This window comes from Camelus ferus, chromosome 5 (assembly GCF_009834535.1).
Source record: "Camelus ferus isolate YT-003-E chromosome 5, BCGSAC_Cfer_1.0, whole genome shotgun sequence".
In the NCBI taxonomy this organism is placed as follows: domain Eukaryota; kingdom Metazoa; phylum Chordata; class Mammalia; order Artiodactyla; family Camelidae; genus Camelus; species Camelus ferus.
Window position 1 is genome coordinate 85,114,371 of NC_045700.1, and position 23,084 is coordinate 85,137,454.

At 40.0% G+C, this 23,084-nt stretch overlaps 2 non-coding genes across 2 annotated transcripts; both read right to left on the reverse strand.

Moving 5' to 3' along the window:
• Positions 1 to 14,537: 14,537 nt before the first annotated feature.
• On the reverse strand, positions 14,538 to 14,609 carry TRNAA-AGC. Its single transcript has one exon. It is a non-coding gene; the product is annotated as a tRNA-Ala (tRNA).
• Positions 14,610 to 18,047: 3,438 nt separating this feature from the next.
• TRNAF-GAA lies at positions 18,048 to 18,120 on the reverse strand. The gene has a single exon. It is a non-coding gene; the product is annotated as a tRNA-Phe (tRNA).
• Positions 18,121 to 23,084: the final 4,964 nt, after the last annotated feature.

Consider the following 23,084-nt stretch of genomic DNA (forward strand, 5'->3'; position numbering starts at 1 on the left):
CCCCTTGGCTTCACAGGTAGCAGCGAATTTATTATCACAGCCACACATGGCAGTTGAGAAGCAAACATTCATTTATTAAATATGTCTTGCTGGTGCTCCCTAAAAAAACATGCATACACACAAACACACAGACACAGAGACACGCAGACACAGTCATTACCTAAAATCTAAGATGTTTATGGTCTTAATTTTAGGGCACAGAGGACTAGAATTATGCAGGTTTTAGGCTAACTGAATTGTGCCCTTTCTGTGTAGATCAAAAAGTGGTAGATGGAGAATTTTTAAGATTAATAAAGTCAAGAGACATCCCTACTTATGTTTCTTTCCTAAATGATGGGATCCTAATTCAAAGAAATTGTGTCTTCAGAAGCAAACTTCATCTCCCACATTGGAATGTCTCCTTTTCATTTGCAAACTGCAAATATTCATATAGCTAAATTATGGGTTAAATTACTTCTGCTCCAAATGCACCAAGGTCTTCTCCGGTGTAACTGAAAACCAAATCTGACTCATCATAACTGACAAGCATCAGTGAGGCGGTGGTTTGCTCACTAATTGTACACCCTTCCTCAGAGATCTGATTCCAGGCTGCTCTCCATTCCTTAAGAGTGCGGTATTAGGACTTGTCAAGGGACAACTACAGGAAAATATTTATGTTTTTACACTGGGGGATGCTTCCAAGGTGTCTGTGAGCCTTTTCAGCCTTGTTGCTTTGCATGGTTAGAATTCAAGTATTTGTTGACGGGTTAGTGGGAAATGATACACTGGACACGGACAGACACACACAAGCCTCAAAGCTGCCGGGGGCATAGCTTTTGTGATGTCATTGTCTTTGCAGCTGCAAGTCTCAGTGGATCTACCCCCTTAATATTAACTCCAAGTAAGTATTCTGCACGGAGGATGGAATTGCACTGGGTGCAGATTCCTAGCTGTGATAAATTTTTTTTTCCCTTTAGATTTAAGGCAATCAAAAACAAATGTTAGCACTCTATTTTTCTGTTTAATTAGAATCAGTTTACTATTTGCCTGGGATTTCTTTTCTATGCCTCACCTGTTCAGGACCAAATTAAGAAAATAAAAGTGAATTCACGGTGATGCTCAGCTTCAAGGGAGTGAGCAAATTAACACTTTCTCAGCTAATGATCTCACATCCAACTTTACTGAGAAAATTTAAAGAATCAAAAGAAAACTTCTACCAACTCCAACAGACCATCTCTACCCGCATCCCCACATCCTTCCATCCCACATGTTAGTGATGAATATTCAAGATCAGGGGATAAAAGACATTGTTGCTTATACTTAATGTGATGGCTGGTGTGATTGCATTTAAAGCTACATCTTGTTTCTTTTCCATTTGTTCCATCTGTTCTTTGTTCTCTTTTTCCTCTTTTCAGTCTGCTTTTGAACCTCTTGCTGGCAAACTACCTATAACTCTCTGTACCGGTATTTAATGGTTTCTCTAGGGTTCAGAGTGTCTGCTTTAATTTATCACAGTCTACCTGGAAGTGACTTTCATGTATCGAATAAGGACTTTAAAAAAACTTTCATGTCTCCCCTCCCAGTCTTCATGCTATGGTTGTCATAAATTTAGTTCTACTTATATTTTAAACACCATACTACACTGTTATTGTCTATGCTTTTAAATAAGAAATTAAGATAATAAAAGTCCTTTTACTCACATAGTTACTATTTCCAGGGCTCTTTGTTTCCCGTGTAGAACTTCAATCCATGTCTTGCATTACCTGCAAAACTAAATTCAAAATGGATCATGGACATAAATGCAAAACCTAATGTCATAAAACTTCTAGAAGAGGGGTGGGAGGGGATAAATTTAGGAGTAGAACACTTACAAATGTTAGCCACAATATACAAAAATAGATTTTTAAAAAAGTTTCTTTTATATAACACAGGGAACTGTGTTCAATATCTTATAATAACCTCTAATGGAAAAATATGAAAACAAATATATGTATGTATATGCATGACTGGGACACTGTGCTGTACACCAGAAATTGACACATTGTAACTGACTGTACTTCAATTAAATAAATAAATAAATAGATAGGTAGATAGATAGATAGATGGATAGATAATTAGATAGATAAATAAAAAAAAGAATGTTTGATGTGAAAAAAAATCCTAAAAAAAAAAAAATAATAAAACTTCTAGAAGAAACATAGGAGAAAATCTTTATGACCTAGGGTTAGGCAAAGATTTCTTAGAACTCTAATAAACTTTAATAAGAAGAAAAACCCAATGAAGCAAATGGGCAGAAGATTTGAACAGATACTTACTAAAGAAGATGTATGGATGGTGAAAGGACACATTAAAAGACGCTTAGTAGCCCCAGTCATTAGGGATATGCAAATTAGAACCACAATGAGATACTACTCCATGCACATTAGAAACACCACTACTTTCAAAATAGACTGACCATATCAAGCGTTGGCAAAGATGTGGAGCAACCCTGGAACACTCACTCACCGCTAGTGAGAAGATAAAATGGTTCAACCATGTTGGAGAACGGTTTGGCAATTTCTTAAAAAGTAAAACATATACTTACCATGTGATCCAGCTAGCCCACTTCTTGGGTACTTTCCCAAGACAAATGAAAGCATATATCTATACACAGACTGTTCCATGAATATTCATAGCGGCTTTATTGGCAACAGCAGAAAACTGGAAGCAACGAAAGGATGGATAAACAAATTCATACACTGGAACACTACTGCTGCAGTACCTGAATAAAATGCTTAGTAAACTTATCTTTGGTTGAAGTCCCTGAGAGCATCCACAGGGCCTAGCCTCCACTCAGGCTCATCCCGCCTCCTGGTTCCTCCAGGGGCCAGGTGCTGGGTCCTTCTTCCCTATTCCCTCGCTCTGCGGGGTCCTGAGCTTGGGTACCAGCGTGATGGGATTGGGCACTCACTCTAGGCTCTCGGGAGATACGCACTCACTCCGTGAGTATCCTAGTACAGAAGGGTCACGTTAAATAGAGAACAAAAAAACACAGTGACTGATCGAGAAGGACCATCAGGGAAAAAGAAATGCTGTTTTCCTGATTTCTGAACCAGGAGCTCCACGTTTTCACTTGAATGGAGAGAGAGCAGAAGGAGAGAGCATGGTGAGGAGATCAGAGGGAGCTCCAGCACCCACACCATTGTAAAAATGGTTCTCAGCTTGCCTTTGGCATCCAGGGTGTGGAAGACTTCTTTGTCCCATGCTTGGCTGTGTGCATTAATTAAACAAAACATTAAAAAGCGATTATCACGTGCCACATACTGGAACTGCTCTACGTGGGGCAGTGAGCGTGTCTCAAAAAGTGATACTCGATCTGAATGCAAATTGGCATCTGACCTGAAGCCAGTCTGAAAGATTTGGGGGAGGAGTATTCCAGAGAAGGAACAAAGCCTCCAGGTGGGAAAACGCTTAACAGTGGTTTAACAGTGATGTGTGCGCAGAAGAAATTCCCCGGGACATTTAACCTATAAGGGCTTCCTCTCTTTGACCTTAAAGTGGTGAACTATTTAATTTACTAAATTATAGGCTGGACCAACCCCTAATGGTATTATCATTCACTTTGTCCACTGGAGAGCACTGATCAGCTGTTGAACATTAGCTGTGACCTCTATTTACTACCGTGAGTTGAGATTAAGTGACTCTTGGTTACCTCCAGCTTTCCCTAAAATACTATTTAGAATAAATATGTTCATTCAATAAATCTTGTCAAGCACCTCTTAATGTTCAAAGGTTCTGTAAGAGAAACATCAAGGAATAAAATCTTCAGGTTTTTTGAAATCTAGTGGTGGGCAGAAGACACTTAACCTTGAGAATCTGATGAATACTTTAAGAGGTGCAAAATCGGTGCCACCCTTGGGAGCCTAGCTGTGGTAAAGTCAGTCCCTTTAATCTAAGGCTTAGTCGAGGGAGGGTCTGTGAGCTGAGCCAAGACTCTGTATTTGTCAAAGAACCAGCTGATTTCAGGCTGAAAAAAAAAAAAAAAAGATCTTAGAGATACTAAAAAACTCAGTATCTTGTGTTTCATGGGTTTTCCAAAGTCTTACAAAGATTAGAAGCTTATATAAGCATTAAAAAAAATTAGATTCCAAGTATGCTCACTTAATTTACCAAACCTCTCTATGAATCAGTCTGCAACAAGAGCGAGGCAAAAATCGAAAGTCATGGAGACAGTTAACATTTTTTAAGTTTCCAGTTGTCAAAAACAATGAAATTTAAAACTCTCAAGATGACTAAATCATAAATCTTATAAAAATCTTATTTTTACACTGTTTGAATCTTCCTAAGATCTAGACCTCAACACACCTTATAGAATATTTCATTCCATCCTTACATTTCAGAAATAGTAAAATTGAGTTCCAAAAACATCAACTGGCTCATGTAAAATTACATCTTTCTCTTTCACTGTCTGTCTAAGATTTTTTTCCCTAGAACACATATTGGCACATAATAAATTAGAGAGGCGTGTAAGTAGTCCTGTTACCCAGCCTGGCAATAAAGTGAAAGACTGAGAAGTAGAAATGGGGATGATGTATCTCTAGGCGTGGATAAGACCCTTTCTTGCTTAAGTTACCTCTGTGGGCAGGACCCCACACACACCAGGAACCCGTGTTAGGCAAGCAAAATAATGTCCCTAAAGATACCACATCGTAATCTCCGGAACCTATTAGTGTATTAGATTATCTGGTAAAAGAGAATAAGGTTGTAGGTGGACTTAAGGATTCTGGATTATCTGAGTGGGGATTGTATCTAGTAAGGTTGGTCATGTAAGGCTTCCCTGAGCAAGACGTGTTTGAGTTAAGATCTCAGAGGGGTCACAAAGGCCAGCGGGAAACCATCCAGGCAATAATAATAGCAAAGACACAAGTTCTGAGGCCGGAAAAGTTTGGAAGGCACGAGGGACTGAAAAAGACAGTGTGGCTGGAAGGCGGAAATCGAGAAGAACTGGTATGGAACGAGGGGAAAGAGGCCCATGATGATGACCCCAGGCGGAGTCTGTAAACCAGACACCCAAGCCCGCCTCCCTCCTGGGAGCAATGGCAAGCCACCGAACAGCTGCCTCAGCTCGGAAGGTCAAGTAAAGATGACTTATTTTTAGGATACAACTTGACAAATGTGAGTGGACAAAATCCATCTTTAAGGAGTGCTGCAAAATAATCCAATAATGTGTTTACATGTATGTTTTTAAAAGATTTCTCTTAAATCTTGAATTTTGAATAAGTGTGGTTTAACAAACAGTATTGCTCTCTGTAAAAGAAGATGTGCTATAAAAATGTAACTTTTCTAAAAATAGAAAAATTCATAGCATCTTGATTAATTGAGTGTATTTTCAGAAGAACTGAAAATAAACAGGTCTGGACAGAATTTTAATGAAATGTCCCCAGTGGTATCATTGTCAGTATATAAGAGACATGTACCATTCTCCAAACCCCAAGGAGATAGTGACCCAGTGTTTCCCAGGGATTCTAGTATGTTTCAAGAATTCTTTCCTGATTAGCTGATGTGGTCACAGGATGTCTGTGGCAAAATGTCCTGGTACAAGGAATGTATAAGGGAGCACCTGGGGCCAAATTGTTTTCCTAACCAAATACACACACACACAGAGATGGCTAACAAAATGATTTAATCAAAACACGCATGTACATTTCATGAATGGACTTTATTAAAAATAATAAACATTACATGAAATTGACATTGTCCTAGGAAATCCAGTCTATATTCTGTCTGTTTCTATGGCAACCAAGAAATACGACATAGTTAGGCTGTGCACCTGATTCTCTCGTATAAATTTCTTATGTATTGGGGTGGTTAATGCTTCTAAACATCACAAAAAAAGAACCTGATGAACTCTCTTAAAATATAAAACACATACACACACACACACAATCTAAATCTATAACCACTGTCTTTCCATTTTCTCTAACTTCATCCTTGCAGTGGTTTTGTGTTTTGGTGAGAAAATGGAGGGCAGATCGCCCATGCAGTTGAGTTTTCTTTCTCAAAGATCTCTCATTTTAGCCATCCACTTGCAGATACTTAGAGACTGCTCTCTCGTGCATGCGTTAGTTCGGCTGAATCATTATTTTGGTCTGGATACCTACCTGCACAGTGGACCTCGCCTAGAACGTGAAGAGGAAAGACCAGAATACCTATACGGTAAGTGTTCTTAACCCTGACTGCCATGAATGTATCTGGGGAGCTTTTAAAAATACCTGTGCCCAGGCCAATTCCTAGAAATTCTCATTTAACTCTCTGATACTTATTAAAAATGCTTATTGTTTGTTATTAATCACCCAGTGGTACAAATAAATGAAAGCTATAGGAAAATGCGTAAGCTTGTCAATTTAGAGATTAATGTTTTTAATTAATCTCATTTTTTAACTCAGGAGTGTGATGTAATTCAAGTTCCCAGGCTGTGAGTTTATTCCTTGAAAGTTACAATCAGAAAGTTCTCAGTGACTGGGAAGAGTAAAAGGATGATTTATAGATAGAATTTTAAGATATTTTATTTTAATTAAATAAGGTATGTTTATTCCTTTATTTTATAAATTAAAAAGAAAAACTGAAGCTCAGATAGTTTAATTGTTGATGAAGCCAGGATGAGAACCCGGTTCATCAGGCCTCGTGTCTTATCTGTCTTGGCTTGACAGTGACTTGTAGATATATGGGCCTCTCCCCTGTGCAGATTGAATGCCTGACTTCTCTTTGATTGATTTGCAAGGGTCTGGGGAGTCTTTGGGCTTGAAATCATGGTATTAGCTTTGCAAATACCACATTAACATAATAAGCAGCAGATTTTGATTTTGCAAGGGGATAAAACTTGAACATCTCATCAAATACTAAAATGGATTGCTTAGATTATTTTAAAGTGCCCTTTCATAGTTTCCAACAAGTAAAAGTGAACTTTTGGTCAGTGAATTCTTGCATCCCCCTTAAATTTTTTGCACTAAGGACTCAGTGGACACATCATTGATAAGTGATCCCTGGGCACGTCATTTACCTGGCAGTCAAACCCATCTAGACAAAACAGCTCATTTTAATAAGTGATAAGAGACCTGAAAAAAATGTGACCTCTGGTCACTTGATCACTACACTTGTAGGAAAGCCTTTAAACCCAATAGTTAACAAAATGGTTTATTCTATTCTCACTTTGGATATTCGTGACTGTGTTACTGTCTATATAAACCGCAGGCACACCTGCACTGACATCTTCCATGACTCCCAGAGTGTTCCAGGGATCAACAGAATCATTGGGAAGGATAATTTTGCTTTGTGTCATAATTGGGCCACAGGAGAACTCACCTGTGGCCTGAACAGCCTGAGTCATTGAAACACGCTCAACTCAGGTCCAAAGCTATCTGGAGGTTGCTAAGGGAAAAAACTACCAGAAAAGGTGGGAGGAGGAAGGAGATTAAATTTTGGATCCTGGGGAGCAGGAATGAGGAGGTATAAGGAGAAAGATTCTAGAGATTGATTTTTTTTTTTTTTTTTGCTTTGTTTTCTCCTGAGAATCTTGATTTATTGAAATGGCTAAAGGAACCTCTGCACTTTAAGAAACGGATTATTGAAAACCCAATAATCTCAGTGTGGTTATTTCTGGTGGAGAAATCTCTTAAATATGCTAAATTATGAGTTCCTTGTCACAAACCTGAAGAGTGTGATGCAGCAAAGTAGCTTTTCATTTGACCTGTGCACAGATTTACACAAGAATGTTTAGTTAAAAGCATGCAGGGCAACTGTGTTCTCTAGACCCTCAACTTCCTATGTGCATAAAAGACCTCAGATTTAGACTAAGTAGAGAAAATAAAACATCTCGTAATCAAAGATACCACGGTCATGCTAAGATATGTCCCTAATGTTGAACAAGTTAGCAGACCCCCTAAATTAAGTTGCATTAGTGACCTTGTAGGATCAAGCCCAGACTCTTTAGTAGGATATAAAGGCTCTTTATGATCTGGCCCCGCCCACCTGTCCAACCTTGTGTCCTGCCTCTGTGACACCACCCCCACCTGCCCTCGTCTCTCAAACAATTTTTCACTTCTGTGGTCTAGTCCCAGTGTGGTTCCATGGCTCGAGGGCTTTTCCACTTCTATTTTATTTACATGAAACAATACCCTCTCCTTGTCTGATTTGCAAACTTTCACTCATCCTTCGGCCAGAATGCAGAAGCTGCTTCTTCAGAATTGTTCCCTGACCTTTCCGTTATTGTCACCTGCTTCATTTTCAGAGCCGCCTCTATACCTCCCTGCCCACGTTGCTAGTGAAGCCCTCATCCCAGCATCTATCACAGTGCTGGCTTTAAAGTGAACCAAAGAATCTGAATTATGGATAACAGCTTAGAAATGCGATTCATCTTAGTCTTGAAGCTATATCAAGAATCTATGCATCATAAAAACAGACATATGGATCAATGGAACAGAATAGAGAGCCCAGAAATAAATCTACAGACCTATGGTCAATTAATCTTCGACACAGGAGGCAAGAATATCCAATGGAGAAAAGACAGTCTTTTAAGCAACTGGTGTTGGGAAAACTGGATACCAGCATGTAAATCAATGAAGTTAGAACTCTCTCTCACTCCATACACAAAAATAAACTCAAAATGGCTTAAAGACTTAAATATAAGACAAGACATGATAAATCTCCTAGAAGAAAACATAAGCAAAACAAAACAAAAAAAGAATAAAATAATGTCATTTGCAGCAACATGGATGGACCTAGAGATTATTATTCTAAGTGAAGTAAACCAGAAAGAGAAAAAAAAATACCATATGATATCACTCATATGTGGAATCTTAAAAAAAAAAAAAAAAAGACACTATGAACTCATCTACAAAACAGAAACAGAAACAGACTCAGACTTAGTAAACAATCTTATGGTTACCAGGGAAAGGGGGTGGGAAGGATAAATTTGGGAGTTTGAGATTTACAAATGTCAGCCACTCTATATAAAAATAGATTTTTTAAAAAGTTTCTTTTGTGTAGCACACGGAACTGTATTCAATATCTTGTAATAACCTTTAATGGAAAAAAATGAGAACAAATATATGTATGTATATGTATGACTGGGACACTGTGCTGTTCACCAGAGATTGATACACTGTAATTGACTGTACTTCAATAAAAAGTAAATAAAAATAAAAATGAACCATGAGCTCCCCCCCCCCAAAAAAATCTATGCATCATCGTAAGAGTTTAGCGCTCTCAGAAGGGAGGGTATAGCTCAGTCCTGGGTTCAATCCCCAGTACCTCCATTAAGAAATTAATAAATAAATAAACCTAATTACTTGCCCCCCTCCAAAAAAAGAAAGTTTACAGTTCTCAGCAAGTAGGGAAAAAATACAGTAAAAGTGGCTAGAACTCCTGGAATGGGAGTAAGGAAAAGTTAAAATTTTAGATGTGGTGGACAGAGTGGACATCATTGAAGAGGTGGCTTAAGCAAAGATTTGAAGGAGGTGAGGGAATAATGTCCTGGAACATCACAGAGTCAGTGTCCTGCCCCAGAGTGAGTGGAGTGAGGTCAGTCTGGGTGGGACCCTGAGGGCCACTGTAAGGACAATGGCTTGTCCTCCAAGGGAAATGGCCTTCAGCGCATGGTTTGAGCAGAGGAATGAGAGATCTGCTTTGTTCACTGGGGATCGCTACCGCTGCTGGGTTAGAATAAATGTAGGACCCAGGGCAGAGACACAGAGACAGGGAAAGGGGTCATTCTAAACACCCCGCTGAGAGCAGGAGGCAGAGCAGAGAAGGGGTGGGACTCTGGGAAACTGTGGCTCCAAATGATTAAAGACAGTCTTGGAAATAGATCTGGGATTTTCCAAGTACCTACCTCCTTGGGATATGGTCTTGAGACATTTCCCGGCTCGGACCTAGGCAAGGTATTTGGAAACTTCGATGTGTGGCAAGTATACTGTAAACACTAAAGTATCTCTTATTTTCCTGTCAACGTCCTTCTTCATATTTATCTTTTTGTGTTTATTTCTGTACATTTGATAGGGATGTGTCATCAAATTACAGTAATGCAGGATAAAAAAAAAGAGTATTCCCATTGCACGGGCACCCAGGGAGGGATTAATGCTCCACGTGGTGGCCTCTGCTCACACGTCTCAGCCCCCAAATATAAATCCCAAATGTCACCAGGCAACACGTCACCTCCTCCTGCACCTCGGTCAGCCGGTGCCTCCACATATTTCTCGTAGCCGAGGTCCCGGTATGGAAGGCGGTACTTGTCAGACATTAGACATGCAGGGCTGCATGCCTGTCACGGGCAGGGTGAGCCGAGGGAGGCATCGGTCACTGTCACACACAGGGTGGTAATAGTGACCTCAGATCCCCACACTCCCTGTAAAACCCGGAATCCAATAGTCCACAAAGGAATATGCACACTTAGCAGTAAAAAGGAATAAACTACTGGTACACACAACCACATGGATGAAGCGCAAACGCATTATGCCAAGTGAAGGAAGACCATCGTGAAAGGGTCCATGGTGCCATTTGCTGGCTCCTCAGGGCTGCGGTGCATAACAGGAGTGTTGGGCAGCATGCACGTCCCAGGGGAAGTCAGTCGAGATAAAATGATGGGACATAAAACAACAAATACATGGAAATTAATGGCTGACAGCAGTTTGCGGATGGGAGATCCACATGGAGTTGAGTAATTCAGGAGACTCTGGAGGAGACAGGAAGTGAGGTAAACATGGGAGGTTGCAGAGACCACAAGAAAGTGCATGTCTGGTGGCGTCTGAGGACAATCCAAAAGAGGGATCTGAGGAAGTGACCTGGCTCCAAAATTGCCCCTTATCTGGGAAGTTGGGTAGTGTCTTTTCAACTCAGCAGTGCATCTAGGCTCTGATGGCCTGGAAAGTCCTGAAGCCCGAAGCTCAGCTTCCCTACATCCAGGAGGGTTCAGCTGCCAAACCCAACTTCAGTCAGGTCAACCCGTCATATTGTTTCCACACTGAGGCCTCTTCAGGGAGTTGGGTGACAAAGTAAGGCTGAAGCCTTGTTATTACAAGGTGTGGATTTGATGTGTTTGATTGAGGGGGAAGAAGTCTGCACCAACGTATGTGCTGAGTGCAGAACGTGTGAATGGCACTATATTAGATGTCCAGGAGTAAGTGTTTTTCCTTTGGTTCTCTGAGAGTCTCCAGGCACAAATGTCAATTTTCACAGTAGAAATATACATTCAGGTCAAGATAAAGAAAACCACAAGATTTTCAAACTAATTTCCACCCCTTAAGGCAAGTTAAACCTCTGTATTTAATTTTAGTGTATTCTTATAGGAAAGATTAACTTTTATTTTTTTTAAATGGCAGGCCCAAAAGTTTAAAATTTGCACTTACTGATCCACATATGTGCAAGACTCTTCTGAGATTCCCTGTACTGAAGCAAAAGGTAGAGCTCCTTAAAAAATAGAAATACAAAAATCTACTTGGCCATGAAAAACAAAATTAAAAGACTCAAAAGTCTAGCCCTTCAAAATATTTCCTGTAAAGCTCTGCCCAGATTTATTGGGTGTGGTGTGTTAGAAAGTCAAGTCAACATGTGCTGAAAGAAAGAATCTGGTTGGTCGGTCAAGGGCAAAGTGTGAATGTGAGTTAGAACATTGACTGTCATCAAACAGCACCATCAGCTCCAGGAAAACTTCACTGTGCATCAGTAGCAGGGATGGGCTGAATCCTGGCCCTGTCCTGAGTTTGCTGTGTGACCAAAGACGATTACCAACCTGGGTGTCAATGCCTTACCTGGAGTCCTGGAGAGAACAATGCTCACTTGCAGAGCTGTCATTACAAATAGGTGGAAGTACATGGAACTGTCCAGCCAAGTGTCTGGACCATAATCAGTACTTAGGAAACAGATGTTGTCCCCATGATGGTGTGAACATTTAACTTAAGAAAGGATGACATTATTGGACTAACATAGAGTCTTCGATTGATTCTGATGACTTGTGGAACTGATCAGTAGTGGTAAGAACATGGAAGTTCATGTAAGCCAGGGTTTGAAGGTCAGACAAGTTCAAAGGTTGACTTGGTCCATTGTTCATGTGACTTTGGTCAAGCACTAAAACTCCTTTGTGTAAAATGGGCCTAATGTGGGAATGTTGTGAGGATTATAGAAGAGAAAGAACAGAGATGACTTAGTATAGAGCTGGGGCAAGAAAACCCTTGGCTTCTGGAAGCTATTATCAATGTTGTTTACTAACCACCTGGAACTATTCAGGGGGCTTAAATGTTCATTTCTGGGCAAATTTACTTTTTTACAAGTTCAATAAAGGTAGAAGATCTCAGTGTGTGCTCTTGGTCTGGTGGAACAATTTTATCAGCACCGGAAAGTAATCTCTCAGTGTTTTTCCAGATCATTGGAAGCCAAACCATTAAGTCCCTGAATGACTGCCATCTTTACAGCAAAGTCCTGCAGGTGGAATGGGAGATGTAATGACTGAAAGATAAGTAGGAAACGCCCTTCCTTTTCCTCAGAAGGTAGGATTAATGGGTATAAAATTAGTGATATGTGGATAAAAGAAGCTAAGAATCCTTCACTGTATAAATGACAGGGGAGGCATTGGTAGTAAATGTGTATCTTATGTGTCCATAAACATCAAAATGCATGTTCTCTCAACTCAGTTATTCAAAGTGATGTGAAAACTGGGGCCAAACATGTAAACTAAGTGGGGAATATGCAATTTATACAGCATTTGCCAAATCTACCCTTAATTAGCCTGAAGGAAAAATATCAAGGCTACTTCCAAAAGGAAAAAGGGGATAACAGTGACCTTCATCAGTGACACAAACTTACCCAGGTGTGTTTCATTGGGAATGAAAATAGACGTATGATGGTTCATGTATTTTAAATGTTTTGAAATTGTATTTTTGGAGTAAAGCTGTTGACAGAGTTAGGTCCACAGCACCAGAAATGGTTTATATGACAATTCTTTTCCATCAGCTGTACCAAAGTACTCCCATGAACATTCTTCTGAAAGGAACCCAAACACGGAAATTATTTAAAATAATGGAATGAGATTTGCAGGGTATTGCTAAGTGAAATAAGTCAGACAGAGAAAGGCAAATGCTGTATGATATCCCTTGCATGTGGAATTTAAAAAATAAAACAAACTAAAGAATATAAAAAAAGAAGCAGACTCACAGATACGGAGAACGAACTAGTGGTGACCAGTGGGGGGGGGGGGGCAGGAGAGAGGTAGGGAGTTCACAGGTACAAACTACTACACATACAATAAATAAGCTATGAGGGTATATTGTATGACAGAGGGAATACAGCCATTTTTATAATAACTATGAATGAAACAGAACCTTTAAAAATTATTAACCACTATGTCGTACACCTGAAAATTCTATAATATTATACATCAACTATACCTCAATTAAAAAATAAATAAAATAAAATACCAAATAAGAGAGGATTGTGGGGTTTTAAAAATGTAGACTAAATTTGTGGTGTCACATTCAATCAGGACCACTTTCTAAAGGGTTTTAAGTCAAAGATTACAAGAAATAGCTGTATTTTGGCATACAGTAGTTATTATTTTATATTTCAAAATAGTTTTTAAATATTCTGATGTAGAAGATGAGTAAAATGTGAAAATGTAGAATTTTAAAATAATGTGGTAAAAGATGTGCACATCATGGAACTCGTGCTAATTCCACACTAACCAATGAGTGGTTCTCAAGACTGGAGAGGAGTGTTTATGAGTTTTATTTCTAAGGAGAAGCCCCACTCCCTGGAAAAGTAAAGTCTTCAGACTGATTTCTCTAATCTACTCCTAATTTCTGACAGCTCTGAGTACGAGAATATCCCCTTTTCTTTTTCTCAGCCCTTCACTAACTTACTTAATTTTGCTTACCGCAAGAGCTCTGTTGTCTCTATTATTCTGAACACTTCCATAAAATTTCCCACCAGACTTTCCAGGAAACAGGCAAAATCTCTTTCTGAGTTAATTTGCAGAGTTTTACAGACTCTGAGGGGAAGAAAAACATGAACGCAATTTTCATTTCCATTCCGCTGAAATTACAGATCCCAGATGTAGAAACAAGATGCTCCAATGCTGGAAGAGATACTAAACTTTAAAGAGTTTATACTGTTTCTAACAGGTTTATATTGGCCAAGTTATCACTTTTAGACAGCATTTTAAATTTTCAAAGATTGTGATTTATAAATATAATTCCAGCTTTATGCACCACTGAAGTTTTTAAGTGATTTCATATAAATTATTATGATGATGATGATGATTGTAAAGGGTTTCTGTGTCATTGTGAATTAAATACTATATTAAGGATGAGAAATTAAAATAACAAAATTGGCATTTTTATGATCAATGTGAATTAAATGATAGACATACAAGCTACCACCACTTATTTAGTTATATATTTGTTATTGAACAGATTATATTTGTACAGACAATTTATAACACCTGCTCTTAAAAAGATAATGACAGCATCTTCCCTAAATTCTCTGCATTCTTTTTTTTTTTAAATGTTTAAAAAATTTTAGTACTTTTTTAATGGAGGTACTGGGGATTGAACCCAGGACCTTGTGCATGCTAAGCACACGCTCTACCACTGAGCTATACCCCCATTCCCTGCTAGGTGCTCTGCATACTACCAGATGTCACTGGCTCTGTCTAGGACCTGGTAACATTGTTAACTTCCTACTCATCACACAAGGTTCCTTCTGCATTCATCTCAAGTTGTTATAACTGCCTATTTGCTCCTTGCTTTTTAGATTTCCTCCTCACTGGTTAAATGAACTAATTCCTGTAAATTGCTCAAAATGGGGTTTGACAGAATAAAAATTCAATAAATGTTACCTCTTACTATTATCATCTTTGCTACTAATCATAACATTTGTACCCTCACTTAAGATTTTGTAGAAATGCGATTTTTAAAAATTCAGATTATGCTATAATTAGGTCTTTAGTTTTCATGTCTTAGCCTCCTTTAATATTTTACTATGCATGAAAAGAAATATGAAAAGAAACCAAAGAAAATAAACTTCTATTATTATTTTAGGCACTCATTCCTGCAGTTTGAAAATTATGGAACAATATTATGGTCTGGTCTAATTCCTATATAAACTATAAGTGCACTTTTGTGTATATATATTCATTTTATATTAGTGAGGCATAGGAGAAAAAAATCTAGAAAAAGGATAGACACCAGATGGTTAACAATGATTATCTCTAAGGTTGGGATTAGATCTAACTTAACTTTTTAAGCAATATTTCTTCAAAACTTTTAATGTTCAGTAGTTTGCGCTTTTTTATAATAATAACAATCATGAAAAATTTAAAAGATACTTCTCTTTCCAATTATATTGGTTAAAAAAATCCAAATTCCCTTTAGACACCACATTTCTCTGTGTGTGTGTGTGTGCGCACGTGTGTGTGTGTACATGTGTACAAATATTGGAGAGCCCAAATCCTGTGTAATAATGATGCAGAGATTAATGGGAAGAATGAAAAGTGCTGTCCATCTTGCCCATAGCCCTTTATACCATCATGACCCTGTGGCCTCTTAAGACTTGTCCCCAGTCCGCTTCTGTAAGACTCCCACCTGGCTTGCACTGTAACACCTGGACCCATCATTCTGATTCAAATCCTGCCTCTATTCCAGCAGACTTGGTGTTTGGAAGTGGACTGTAGGCAGGACCCTTGATGCTTCTCTGTGCACCTGGCTGACTCCTTTAGCTCTCAGACTTCTGGGGAACTCTTCCCAGCTCCAGCCTCATGGCAGGAACTCATTATCTGAAACAATTCATTCTGCTGGAAACAGCTTATCTGGAAGTGTGGGAAAATTCTCAGGGAAAAAGAGGGATCAAAACAGGGTAACCGGCTGCATTTGTACTTCATGTGAATACCTTGTGATGTGATTTATAATAAGACTTTATCTTTGGCCTCTATCCCCATTTCTGACACAGAGCTGCTAAGATCTTTGGAATTTCCTAAGTGATGAGAGCAACAAATTGTTATGTTAATGAGGTAACTTTTGGACTGAACCCAAGGGTGGGGGCTGATTGTCAAGAGAACCAACCATGGGGTTAGAGGGTAGAAACTTTCAGTCCCACCCCCTGACCTCTGGGGTATAAAGTGGGGAGGGGCTGGAGGTTGAATCAATCACCAATGGCCAAGAGTTACCTAATCTTGCCTATGTAATTAGGCCTCCATCAAAACGTAAAAAGACAGGATTTGGAGAGCTTCCAGATTGGTGGAGTATAGAGAACTAGGGAAAGTGGTGCACTCAGAAGGGGCATGGAGTCTGCGAGCCCTCCCTATACCTTGCCCTGAGCATCTCGTCCACCTGGCTGATCCTGAGTTACATCCTTTTATAACAAACTGATGACCCAATAACTAGACTGTTTCCCTGAGTTCTGTGAGCCGAATTAGCAAATTAATCAAACCCAAGGAGGGAGTCATCGGCACCTCCAATCTATAGCTAGTGAGTCAGAAGCAAAGTGGACAACCTGAGTTTGGCATCTGAAGGGGAACAGGGGGAATGTTGCAGGACTGAGCCCTTAACCTGTGGAATCTGGTGCTATCTCCAGGCACATGGTGTCAGAATTGAGCTGAACTGTAGGACACCCAGCTGGTGTCAGAGAATATCTTGGTGGTTATGGAAAAAATTCTTCCATGGTGGAATTTGTCCCAGAGTTTTATACCTAGAGACTGATGAATGCCTGGCATGAACTGAAAATGCTATCTCTTGGCCAAAGCACAGACACGGCATGTAGATATCATTTAGGTGACAGGTATGGAACCATGTAAAGATGGAAGACCAGGCCGCCATTGCTCAGTATCGCTTCTGGACATTCAAGCTATTTACAAGTCCTATTAACAAGAATGGCAGCTAGAGGAAATGAGTAAATAATAAAGGTAATATGGGACTTCATCATTAATCTCCCCCAAAAAGAGACAATCAGAAGAAGTGGGAGCCACCTCTTCAGAGTAAACAAAGTGATGGAGGATAGGTCATGGAGAAGCTGCCCCGAGTAGCAGGGGGCCTCCGAAATGACCAAATCTGCTTTCCTATGGAAAATATGTCCCCAGGAGCCACCCTAAGACAGGAGGAAAGTGTGTTGACATCTTGGGCTCCCTCCTGAAATCCACCTCATGGGAGATACAGCATTGAGCATGGGGCAAGACACAACCATCAAAAAAAGTCTTACCACTCAGCATCTCGGAAAAATGCAAAGGTTGGATCACGAACTATCAGTAAACATTTGTGGCGAGGAGATCCATCACATCTAACTTTTCTAAGCCTTTTCTAGGTCACAAACCTAGAATTTGATGATGCCACTTGACATTCTCCCCAGGGAGACGTGCACATGACCATTCAAATTTCCATTCCGTTTCAGAGACTTCAAAGATGTCCTGCTGCCTATGAAGTCCAGGTAAGAATCTTTGGAATAGAAGCTAAATTTAAAATTTAAATTTACATTTGCAGAAATTTAAAGCATGGTGGGGAAAATAGCCTTTTACATTTACCACGTAAAACAAGGAATTATTAATACAGAGGGCAGAGGGAAATGATGGTGACCTTTAACGCTGCTTTATTACATTAAGGAGTGAAAGCTGCTTAGAAACCACTCTCATCACATAGCTCTAGCTTGCAAAGTCCGTAACCAATAGAAATAATAATGACAGTCAAAGCAAAAATCACTGTGTTCCTACCACACACCAGGCCTCTGGCACAAAGCCCTTCATTTATTTAACAAGTAGTTATCCAAAATTTTAATGGTCATTTAAAATAAGTTAATGCACAGAGATCTTAGAGGATAGCTTGACACATAGCGAGTAGTCAAGATAATTTAGCTGTTGTTCTTACAGTCAGGAAGTTCTAAGATGCTGGTGGGTTTACATAAAAAGGCCCACCAGGACAACTGACACCACACCTCCCTGAAAAGTCCTTGATCTACTCAAAGCAGAAGAACCAAATATTTCCCTGAAAGCTTATATTTTGGTTAAGACTGCCAGGAAACTATGCCAGGAAACTACACTTAGTGTAAACAAAAACCACTGCTGAAACCCGGGATTGAACCAGGGACCTTTAGATCTTCAGTCTAACGCTCTCCCAACTGAGCTATTTCAGCTTGCTCTGCTGACTTCTACATAACTATAAGAGAATATCTGTTTTATAATAATAAAAGAAGATTAATATTCAGGGTCAGCAGGAGGTAGGCATTTAACAAATCTTACAGAGGTGATGAGGCAAGATCCCTGCTTATAAGCCAGATGTAATAAATAATTTCACTTTTCTCAGTTCTGTGTTTAACTGCCCTGCAATCTCTTTTTCCCATTTGAAAATAAGTCATGGACTTTTTTCATGTCATAAAAAAACCATGTCTTTATTTGGCATTTCCATCCTAATATATGCTTAATTTCTAGAAAAATGGCAGCATGGCCATGTAAAAATTTAATTAAATATTACTTTTCTATAAAAGCAATATTCCCATAGGCCCATTAACATAGCCAGATTGGAAACCAGCTGAAGGCTAACGCTCCAAGGAGATCACCAAAGTGAAATGCAGACATAAAAGAATATGAACAGGAAAGATGAAATCAACTGAAAAGCTCCATGGTAACAGGATAACGGGCCTCCAAAGATGCCCATGTCTTAATCGCCAGGCAATGTAATATGCTGGGTTACCTGGCAAAGGAGAATTAAGTTTGCAGATGGAATTGTTTATAATCAGTTCACTTTGAGATGAGGAGGCATCCTGGACTATGCAGGTGGGCTCAATGTAATTACAAGAGTCCTTATAGGTAGAAGGGGGAGGCAGAAAACAGGGAACCAGAGAGGTAGCAGTACCCATAGCCTGACATTGCTGGATTTGGAGATGGAAGGGGGCCAGCTTGTGGAAGCTGGAAAAGGCAAGAAAACAGATTTTCCCCTGGAAACTCTGCAAAAAAAATGCAGCTCTGCAGACATCTTGAGGCAGGCTGATTTTGGCCCTCTCACCTCCAGAACTGTTAGATAATATATTTGTGTTGTTTCAAGTCATGATGCTTGTGGCAGTTTATTACAGCAGCAACTGGAAATTAACATAGGCTTGTGGAAAATGTATTTATTAGTAAGTTAACTTAATATTAGAATTTTAGAATTTTTAATACCAAGTGTGAATATTTAATACCAAATATCTTTAATTAACTCTGTAGTTTGAAGATAAGCTATCTTTGATGATGTAAAGTCTCAGATTCTTCTATCCTAAATAATTTTCAAAACTATAAAAATAAATATGAACGTTAGGGTTGTGGCTAAATTCTGGTACTGGCTTTAGATAGATTCTATATGATTTAAAGGAGACTGAATCTAACACTATGTTTATTTGTCACAAATATTTCTCTGTTTCCTAGATAGTTAGATAAAAGTGGTGTAGCAAAAGAACCAGGCAACTGAATTCCCTGGACCTTAGTTTCCTCAACTGCCTCTATAAAATAAAGATATAATGTCTGTTATGGGATGAACTGTGTTTTTGCCAAATTCAGTTGTTGAGGTCTCAGCTCCCAGTACCTCAGATTGTTATCATATTTGGAGATAATCTCGTTAAAGTGATTGTTAAAATGAGGCCCTCAGAGTAGGATCCTAATCCAGTCTGACTGGTGTCCTTATAAGACGAAGAGACACAGGGGACACTCCTGCACAGAAGGCCAACCCTCTGCACTAGAACTTTCCACCGTGGCCCTCCAAGGAAGGCAACCGTGCCTGCCCCTTGATCCAGGACTGCCCCCCTCCAGAACTGTGAGAAAATAAATTCCTCTTGTTAAGGTGCCCATTCTGTGCCATTTTGTTACAGCACCCTAGCAAACTAATACAATGCCCATTCACAGAGGAAATAAGTAAATAACTCACGGAGTAAGTAAGTAAATAACTCACGGAGTAAGTAAGTAAATAACTCACGGAGTAAGTAAGTAAATAACTCACAGAGTAAGTAAGGAGATTAAACAAGACCATGTATGTCGAAAGCACTAGATAAGTATCCAGGGGTAACAATATTGAGAGTAATACAGAGACGTTGAACCAACGACAACATTCTAATTTTTTTCAGATCATTTTTAAATCTCAAGGACAACTCTTTGAGAATCCCTTTGTTCTGCCCAGTAAATTTTCAGAGAAGAAAAGAAGAACACTTCTGCCCAAAAGTAAACCTCCAAATTGATATTGCAAGTACTTTGTGGATATACAACATATTTCAAGAAACTGAAGTCATTTGTCTGGAATCATCCAGAAAACCAGAGTCTGGTAGTTGGATAATCATTGCAGGCACAATTTCTTTCCCCAGCAGCTTGATGGAAAAACATATTTTTTAATAATAGAACATTGCTTCCGCTGCTTATTAAGCACATTAAATCAGTTATTTCAATCATTTCTAAATGTTTCTTTGGAAGACAACACCTATGTCAGGCTACCTTCAAGACATGGATTTCAGACATCAGAATTTGAGAGTCTTAAAGCTTTGAATGAAAAATAAAATAATGACAGAAATATTTCTAGCAAACCTCTGAGTATTGGGGAAAAAAATAGCTTTTACCAAAATGAAACAAACAAAAAAAGTCAGAACTAAAGGCCACGGATCTTTAAATCAAATCTTATCCTTAAGTCTGTGACATTTCCTTGAACAGCTTTGCTTGTATGGATCTGTTTCCTAGAAGTGATTTCCCTCTGGATCAGCGATGGTGCGGTTACCCTCTCCTCAGGATAAGCCTTTGAGGGGCCAACTTCTCCGCAGATAAGCCATGGTGATGTGACACTTATAATAACCCTGTGTCTCGAATTGGTTTTCAAATTAGGTTTCTTTTCGTATGCATCCACAGAGGCTCCCCGCTCCTCTGTGGCTCTCCACTCCTTTTATCCCAAAGCCAAGTGAAACACTGGCTCTAGGATCAAGGAATCTGAGACTTAGACATCATTCGTGACACATTTTCAGTCTGTAGAATTAACTCACAGCACGTCAGGGATTAGAAGTGCTGATATTAACCCATTAATAAATACGCTTCTCAAAACCTGCCTCCATCTGCTTCACATCCTTGTTTATCTTCAAGTTCACCAGTCCGCAGTAGGGACCTCCTGGGAGACTTGGCCGGTTTGCTCCAGGCTGGTCCAGGCAATGCGGGCTGCTTGAGCCGAGACTTGCAGGGAAGTCACCATCGGCTGCAGCATTGAGCCTCGCCCGATGTGACTGCTCAGGCTAGGGACACAGCTGCCACGGCTCCGTCTGCTTCCCTGCCCAGGAACGGAGACTCATAACCCTGCAGGGTCAGCAGATCCCCCTGGCCCAGTGGTCGGGCTGTGACCCCAGCTCCAAGAGGAGAACAGCAGGACAGACCAGAACTCTCTGGGCTTCTGGGACCAAAGCATCAAAGCCTGAGCCATGTGATGCTGCCGTGTCCCCTGACCCGCTCTGGAATCTGACTCAGGGTTCAGATCTCCTTCACACTACAGATTCCAGATTTCCCAGAATATAATTGACTCCAAGAAAGCAGAAGTGCCTTTTAAAATCTGCTTTTATTATTATGGGTTTCTAAATCCACCATGGATTTGCCGTACTAAACACAGTGCGGGTCACGGCGAACCTGTCATAGCGATAGCTTTGATACCGTGTTTGATTTGTTCACATAGTGAAATCAACTGTCCCTTGGACTCAGAATACATTCTTCACCCCAATTAGCTGTAGTGAAACCTTATCATCAAACAGCCCTGGGCTTCAGTTTCCTGACAAAATGTTCTCTCACCCCTGCCAGGACCAACTTCTAGAATTCCATGGGGCCCGAGCCACCTGCAAGGCCAGGAGGGACAGGGTGGCCGATGGGTTGTTGTAACTTTTGAGGATCAACCTGCAAAAGTCGGGAAAGTGCCCCCAGCCCTGAAAGGCTTGGTGCGGCTTCTGCGGGAGGCCTCCATCCCCAGCAGCTCTGACTCCCGGTGTGCGTCTCTGTTGTTGCGGACTCTCCACGGGCCGGCTGGGTGCTTTCAGCTAATTTCCCATTAGGCGTGCTAGATTTACATCAACGCATTCCCAGGTGATGGGACTAGAAGTTCTTTCACGGCATGAAACAGAGCATCGCTCATGCTCTGCATCTCATTAGAATGAGCCTCTACAAGGCTTCATAGGACCGCGGTTCCCAAAATTTCAAGTGTCAAGGAATTCCCCCCGAAAAAGTGCCTAGAAATTATGGTTTTCCAATGTAAGTTAAAAACTGCTTTCACTTAGGGGGTTTCCATTGGTCATGACAGTGTTTTACAAATATTGCAACATTTCAAAGCAGAATAAGAAGCAACATCATCTGATTAATGGAAAAGGCTGCCCATCACGAGTCTGTCGTGTTAGGTGTCAGAGTGGGGTTAGGACAACTGTGAGGTACTTTGACAATGATCTTCTAATGCACTGGGTTTGGTTTGGTTTTTCCTGTTGTAAACTTCCTTTACCTCGATTTTTGTGAGTCTTTAAGCCACTGCTAATGTGTACCTGCTACCTCTGACGCACTGATCCAGCTGATCACAGCAGCCAGGTTACTTCATGAGCCTCTCCCCAAAGACAGCAACTCACTTTTCTGCCAAGATACAGAACCTTCGATGGGACCTTTGGTAACTGTCAGGTGATATTTGCCCTGAGAGCAATATTTTAGAAAAGGCCTCCCCTGATTCCTTTTCCCCACCTCTCCCACCACACTGGTGAATTTTATTGCTGATTATCAAAAAACCAAAGGAGGGACAAAACTGTGAGTAGTGGTTGACGAAGTCTTAATATAAACTTTCTAGTCTATGTCTCAGGTCCCTTCACAGCTAGCAAAATTCTCATTTTCCAAAGTAGATGCTCGGACAGCTCCTGAAGTGCCCCTCGACCTCTCTTTAGCATTTGAAATAAGAAACAGCTTCTTAAGCCCTCCCTTTGTTTCTTGATCCTACAACCCGTGAAAGTGTACAACTACACGTAACCTGGAAGAGCTAACCCTCCAGGACAGATTTGGGACCACGCTTCAAGGAAACGATGAAAGCCATTACTTTCCATCCTTTAATTATATCTTATTTTTTTCTTCCATGTTTTCTTAATAAAAA